We start from the raw sequence: 8,145 nt of genomic DNA on the forward strand, positions 1-8,145 counted from the left end.
CATCATAACTGAGAATCAATGCACTGGGAAAACAAAAATTTTCTAAAAGATATATTATGGAGAATGGGGACCACTGAGATTGCTAAATCTAGAATTACAAATTAGCATAAACAAAAATATTTTTCACAGATGGTAACATTATGACTACCCGTTTAACAAAAACAAATAGTTCAATTATTAAACAGATACTTCAGGTTGTGGTACTGTAGCTTACATGATATAGTATGCCATGCTGTCTGTTCAAAAATATTAAAGTCCAAATACTTGGAAACACAATTATTTTATGGTTGCATTAATCTTTTAAATAATAACGTGCATTTCTAGAAAAATTGAAATTTTATGAAACATTCTTTAACTCAGATAACTGTGTAAGATTTGGAAGGTAAATATTATTATCACCATTTTGCTAATAAGCACACTGGGATTCAAAGAGGTTGATTAATTTGAATAATGTCATCCAGCTAGGAGCTAGCAGATATATGACCTGAACAAGGACGTTATACCTCCTAATCCACCACTCTTCCAAGATCATTTATTAATGTAGTTTGTTTTCTTTTTTACACGTAGAATCAGAGGCATGTATGTTGGTTGTGCAGGTTGTGCGCTGCATAGGTAGCTACGAACAGTGCCCTCACACTAGGCAGTAAGCAGCCTGAGCAACACAAGCGGTGGCTGTGATTAAAATAATACTTCACTTTGACTATACTTCAAATAGCCTCAGAAACATTGTGAGATAAGAACGAAGACCAATTTCTCATTCCATCAGGGATAATTTTCATTTCTCCAAATAATAAAAAGAAAAACTGCATTTGTCAAATGATGATGATGATGAAGATTATCTGTTAAATCTAAAATTCTGCAGGTTTTCTTCCTGATATAATATTTTATGTCTAATTTTCTTTTTCCAGAAACATTTATCTTAATTCACTTTATCCTTAATTCATGTTCACTCCCTCAAATATTCCCTTAGCGACATTTCTAAGGTTCTACCCTGTCTTCTTCCAGCAGGTTCTTGGGCCTGTCCTTCCTTTCATCTTTAAACACTCCTGGCCATTAGCAAACCAATTAATCAACGGTGGTGGCCTTTCCTGGAAACAGTACTCATACTGACTTTCATCCCCGCCCCCCCCATGTCACCACTGCTTTAGTTCCTTGATTTACCACATTATTTTTCCATTTTCTCCCTAATGCTCAACTTCTTTTTCTTCATCATTTAAATTTGAGACTTGTGATACACTGAATTATTGGTTTTGATCACCACTCTATCTCTTCATGTTCCTGCTCTTGTGAGAAGTTAGTGAAAGGCTCAGAATCATTTTAATCTCACGCTCTCTTCTTAGCACCTCCTTTAAAAAAAGAGAGTGAAACAAGTTATTTCTCTTCTATTCTTCCAAAATGTTTCCTGGCTCTGATGTATTGATACAGCCATAGTCCCTCCTTCCTTCCTCTCCCCCACCAACAGCCACTTTTTAAAGTGAAATATCAGGTTTAGAAATCAAAGAAAATAAAAAGGCTTGTGTGTGTATGTGTGTAGATAAACTATAATAGCTGGGTTATCAAATGCATACCAAATGAAGATATTTGGCAAGTTATTATTATTTTTTTTTTTTGTAATTTACATTTTTCAATATCTACCAGACATTTAATTAGAGAATCAATTAGAGAACTGGAAGTAAATTGAATTCCAACACTTGGGACAGTGGTTTCACTGACCTGCTCCTTATGACATTATTTACTCTACACAGGGAAGCAAGACTAGTGTCATCAATAACTGAAAAGCAATCATGAATACTTTGGGATTTGAGGTTTATGGGAAGATTATTTCTAGCAGGTGTGGGACATCAAGTTGCTAACATTTTAATACAGAATAAGCTAATAGAATTCCATGCTTTGTGGAATTAAGGGTAGAACGCCATAAGATTGCTGGCTATGTAGCCTGGGGTCAATTTCTCACGAAAAAAAGGAACCCATAACATTGGTCTCTCCTATTTCACAGAGTTGATAAGAGGATCAAAAGAGACAATATACTTGAAAGTACTTTGAGAAATATAAATATTATATAAATGTAACTCATTATGAGTTCCTGTAATTCTTTATGATGGCTTTCAAGAAAATAACATAATGCAGAAAACCTGTGGATCTAACAGTCCAAATAATGTTTTTCATAGAATTTAACTTAAACAATATCTGTGCACCAAAAGTGTATATCATTCATTACTTAGTATCTTTAGGCAGGAATAAAATGTTGAATAAAGCACTATTGGTATAAAATGTAAATACTACCAAAGGATTGGTTTATCCATTAGCAATCCTATTATTACTTGTCTAAATCAGTTAGTCAGGAAATCAATGGACATTACCTTCAACTGAAAAATAATTGGTTTAGTTGACACGTTCAAGGATGCTTACACTGACTTATTATTTAGTCATATTTAGTATCACCTGAGAGAAAATTTAAATTTGATTTACCTGTTAATATTCAAATAGTCATGCAAAACTTTAAAAACATAATTAGGGTAAAAATACTACTACTGAGGTTAAATCTGCAAATCTTAGTCACTTAATTTTAGGCTCATTCCTTTCATTTCCTTTTAAGATAGAAAACTAGTAATATGAAAAACAAATTTATGAGACAGATTTTAACCAAGTGTACCACTATTAACTCTCAAATTTATTACTTAAAATTTACCTTTTGAATTTAAAGAATGTAAAAATATAATCATTTTATGAAGTGCTATTAAGTAGTGACTTATATTAGTACATTTCCAAATATCAAATTGCATCTTTGATGGTATGTGGCCATTGTATTGCATATTTCTCAACATCTTGGGGATGGCAGTATGCAACACATCCCATTCTCTGCGTATGAGCATAAATCATACTAAAACGGTTTATAATTCTAGGAAACTAGTGTTACTGAGATCTTTACTCATCTGTATTTCTTTTGCTTTTGTCTATAATATTTTAGGATTTAGACTTGCACATTATTACTATTTTTCAAAGTTTGGGTTAAAGTATTTCTACTGCTCAAAAAGAAACTCAAACATGTACATAAAAATGTAAAAAAGCAAAATATTAGAATCAAAAATTAAAATTATACATCAGTGCAATATCCTTGAAAACAAGGTCAATAAGTTTGAGTTAAACTGTTCATACTAAATATTTAATTTTTTCCTCATTTTACTAAAATCTATAGTTTGTCAATAGTAAGCGTAAATTTCTGTTGAAATATTAACTAATATTGAATCATTTGGGAGAATTTATAAAATAGTAAAACATTTTGCTTTATACTAGCTAATATTCTTTTACTATGTTATATATTGGGTGGGCCAAAAGGTTTGTTTGGTTTTTTCCATAAGATGGCTCTAGTAGCACTTAGTTGTCTTTAACTTCATTCGAAACAATTTTGTTAGATTGTATGTGACAGCTGTCATATCAGCGTGCATTTAAGAAAAGACTTATCAGGGCTTCCCTGGTGGCGCAGTGGTTGAGAGTCTGCCTGCCGATGCAGGCGACACGGGTTCGTGCCCCGGTCTGGGAAGATTCCACGTGCCGTGGAGCGGCTGGGCCCGTGAGCCATGGCTGCTGAGCCTGCGCTTCCGGAGCCTATGCTCCGCAACGGGAGAGGCCACAACAGTGAGAGGCCTGTGTACCAAAAAAAAAAAAAAAAAAAAAAAAAAAAAAGTAATTTCTTAAACTTCTGTGTCGGCTCACTTTTTTTAGAGTCACCAAAAATGTCTTAAATCTGACTATTTCTATTCATCAAACTCCTGAAAAATACCATTTTTTTGAGCTTTTTAAAAACTGAAGTATAGCTGATTTACAACATTGTGTTAGTTTCTGGTGTACAGCAAAGTGATTCAGTTATACATAATTTTATGTATTCTTTTTTATTATCGTTTATGACAAGATATTGAATATAGTTTCCTGTGATATACAGTAGGATCTTGTTGTTTATCTATTTTATATATATTAGCTTGTATCTGGTAATCCCAAACTCCTAATTCATCCCTCCCCCCTTTCCCCTTTGGTAACCACAAGTTTGTTTTCTATGTCTGAGAGTCTGTTTCCATTTTGTAAATAAGTTCATTTGTATCATATTTTAGATTCTACGTGTAAGTGATATCACATAATATTTGTCTCTGTCTGACTCACTTCATTTAGTATGATAATCTCTAGGTCCATCCATGTTGCTGCAAATGGCATTATTTCATTCTTTTTTAGGGCTGAGTAGTATTCCATTGTATATATGTACCACATCTGTATCCATTCATTTATCAATGGACATTTAGGTTGCTTTCTTGTCTTGGCCATTGTAAATAGTGCTGCTATGAATGATGCAGTGCATGTATTTTTTCGAATTAGAGTTTTCTCTAGATATATGCCCAGGAGTGCAATTGTTGGATCATATGGTCACTCTATTTTTGTTTTTTTAGGGAACCTCCATACTACTTTTAAATGTCAGGCTTTTAAGTTTCCCCTGTTTATTATAGCCCAAAGTTATTTTCTTCCATGAATTCCCATGACATGTTATTTCTACCGTTTCTAAAATTGTATTTTTGTGGCAAATACCACAGGTTGGCCAATTCAATGTCCCTTCCATATTCCTTGTCTTCCTTTTCTTTCATCACAGAGGTCACAAAATGATAAGAAACAACATCGAGTAATGAAGATTATCTGTGTGCCACTGCCCCATAACTTCTTCAAAGTTTTGTGCTTATTTTGACATGTCAAAGATGGAAAGGAAGACAAATGTAGGTAATTATTCCCAAATTCTGCCTCTGGTGTCTGCATTTCTCAACAACTCTCCCTCCTACAAAAGATCAATTTTCAGGTACCTATACAGGTGTGTCAACACTAGAGGCATGGTCATGTCTTTGCTAAATACACTACATCAATTCTGACCTCGTTTTACTAATTTCTAATGAATAAGGACAGAAGGTAGGAAATGAGTCTTACAGAAGATGAAGAAAAATAATCATTAATATCTATTTAATATACCAACTACATTCTTGTGCCTTTTAATCATCACAAGATGTCTGTGAAATAGCTTTCATTATTCAGAATTTTACAGATGAATATATTAAGGTTTAAAGTAGGCAATTATACTAAAATCACACATTAAGTGATGTTGCTGAGAATCAAACCCACGAGTTTCTGGTCCTATGGTCTCAATCATTTTGGGTTTTTTTGTTTTTTAAACATCTTTATTGGAGTATAATTGCTTTACAATTGTGTGTTAGTTTCTGCTTTATAACAAAGTGAATCAGCTATACATATACATATATCCCCATATCTCCTTCCTCTTGCGTCTCCCTCCCACCCTCCTTATCCCACCCCTCTAGGTGGTCACAAAGCACCGAGCTGATCTTCCTGTGCTATGCAGCTGCTTCTTACTAGCTATCTATTTTACATTTGATAGTGTATATGTCAATGCCACTTTCTCACTTCGTCTAGGCTTACCCTTTCCCCTCCCCGTGTCCTCAAGTCCATTCTCTATGTCTGTGTCTTTATTCCTGTCCTGCCCTTAGGTTCTTCAGAACCTTTTTTTTTTTAACTCCATATATATGTGTTAGCATACGGTATTTGTTTTTCTCTTTCTGACTTACTTCACTCTGTATGACAGACTCTAGGTCCATCCAACTCACTACAAATAACTCAGTTTCATTTCTTTTTATGGCTGAGTAATATTCCATTGTATATATGTGCCACATCTTCTTTATGCATTCATCTGTTGATGGAGACTTAGGTTGCTTCCATGTCCTGGCTATTGTAAATAGAGTTGCAATGAACATTGTGGTACATGTCTCTTTTTGAATTATGGTTTTCTCAGGGTATATGCCCAGTAGTGGGAGTGCTGGGTCATATGGTAGTTCTATTTTTAGTTTTTTAAGGCACCTCCATACTGTTCTATATAGTGGCTGTATCAATTTACATTCCCACCAACAGTGCAAGAGGGTTCCCTTTTCTCCACACCCTCTCCAACATTTATTGTTTGTAGATTTTTTGATAATGGCCACTGCCTCATTCACTACTTTAAGTGTGAAAGTGCATACCATCAGGTACAAGGTATTCTTTTTTTTTTTTTTTTTAATCTAAAATGTGTTTACTGGGATGGTTTCCCATTCATCTTGATTCCACGGGCTTTTAGTGCTGCTTCCGTCTGAAAGAGCACCCTTCTGTAAGCCTTGCTTTTCCTTCTGTAGGCTGGCAGAGGACGGTAGAGCAGCCAACACAACAAAACTACTGTTTGTGCATGGCTAAAGACGGTGGTGATTTTATAGCATCCTGGGCATTTCACATCGATGAAATAGGAATTGGGGCTCTGTACCAGGCACTTCTTCTTGTGTTTCCTCTTCTCCTCTTCTGGAGAGGGATGAAGGAGATCCTTTGTGAGAGGCATGTTCTTGTGGGGAGGTCGTCACCATTGGAAAGGCAAGGTATTTTTAATTTTTACTAATTAGATCTTACATAGCCTGATAACAATTTTTTTTTAATGTTACAGAAACCATACCAGCAGTACGCTGGAGTTGGCTCCCACTGGCTCATGAGGGTCATGGGGCACATTTCTTCCCAATTCTGTGTTCAGTGACTTCACATTGGTAGTTTGAAATTGATCATGTTGGGAGTATTTACGCTATGAAAATTGGCAAACTTTACAAATCTGGGCTCTAGTGCTCTCTCCCCCAGCTGGTTGTTAAATATTTACCAGAGCACCACTAGTCAAAACACTTTCATCCAAATCTTCAAAAGCATCTTTTTATAATTATAACATTAATCTTCTCCCTTTGCTCTTATATACGTTGCAGAGTTGAGTTTTCATCTATTGACTTTTGAAATATCATTGTCATGTCTTTATACTTCAATGACTTCTCATTATTATGAAATAAAACTCATCAAATTCCCTTTCCCCCTTATTTACTATAGTCTTTCCTTTTTGCCCCTTTTGAAAATTTCAGTTTCAATGGGTAGTTGTGCCAAGAACTATCGCATTTAAGTAGTTTGAGTGCTTGTCTATGGAAATGCTTCTTTTCATGACATAACTTTAATTGAATGTCCTGAAAATAATTGAACCGCAAGGAAAGATATATAGGTAATCATGTAGAGAAGCCAGTGAGCCAGAGTATTGGCTAATTCCCAATTTTATGACCATCGTTCATATATGATTCAAAATATTTCCTAACTGAGAGTCTAAGAAGTATGAAGTGAGTAGTCTTTCTGAACTATGAGAAGAAGTCGTCAATGAATTACCTGAAATCAGGATTACGTACTAATACCTGGTCTATGGTCAACGAGTACATTAAAAAGAGAGTCATATTATTTAGGGGAAAATAAGAGAAAATTTTAATATCCCAAGCAATAGGAGCTGACAGAAGATCTATTGCAGGTAGAGAGTTCGTTATATACACATCTGGCCAAGTCCTTCTTAAAATTAATAATTCCCATGCAAAGTTATTATTTATCCTTCTTCACATAGTATATAAACTGGGTCAAAAGCCACAACTCAAGAAATAGCTTTACAAGATTGCATACTATTCCTCACACATTTGAGTTCATACTGAAATAATTTATAAACCAGTAAAGAGGGAAATGACTGAGGTATTGTTAGAAACTAGTGATACCTGACATCTTCCTGGACAAAATTTTAGGAATTTCTCTTTGAGATAGTATGACTCAATCTGATTTGAAATCTTGGAGAATGGAGATTTAACAATTTTAATTTTGCCCTATTCAAAAAAGCTGTTTTTGTGGGAGTAAGTAAAAATAAAGCTGACAGATGCAACCTACCACACCATAAATGTGGGTCAAAGAGTAGCAGCAAAAGAAAGTTTGGGTGAGAATGGAAGGTATTATTCCTACATTTTCTGCCTGCTTGGAGCCCTGAGGGTCATCCTAATATCCAGAAACGCGTGATCTGGTCAATCATGGACTGGGCACTGCTGAAGTTTATTGTGGCAAGGACAGTAACACCAAATGAAATGAAAGACAACATTTTGATGAAAGAAGTTTCTTTGGGGACTACTTGTGCCCTTCACCTTCTATCAGAAAACACAATCTTGGAAATGATAAGGAATTTAAAGGATGACCAATACCAATTTCTAACAGAACAGATGTCAACTCTCTTTGGCTATAATTCCAAAAAGA

The 8,145-nt window shown here is 34.9% G+C and overlaps 1 pseudogene across 1 annotated transcript; it reads right to left on the minus strand.

Moving 5' to 3' along the window:
- Nucleotides 1–6,147: 6,147 nt before the first annotated feature.
- On the minus strand, nucleotides 6,148–6,403 carry LOC307053559 (small ribosomal subunit protein eS27-like; annotated as a pseudogene). The gene has a single exon. The product of its transcript is annotated as a small ribosomal subunit protein eS27-like (transcript).
- Nucleotides 6,404–8,145: the final 1,742 nt, after the last annotated feature.

This window comes from Hyperoodon ampullatus (assembly GCF_949752795.1).
Source record: "Hyperoodon ampullatus genome assembly, chromosome: 5".
NCBI classification, from domain to species: Eukaryota; Metazoa; Chordata; class Mammalia; order Artiodactyla; family Ziphiidae; genus Hyperoodon; species Hyperoodon ampullatus.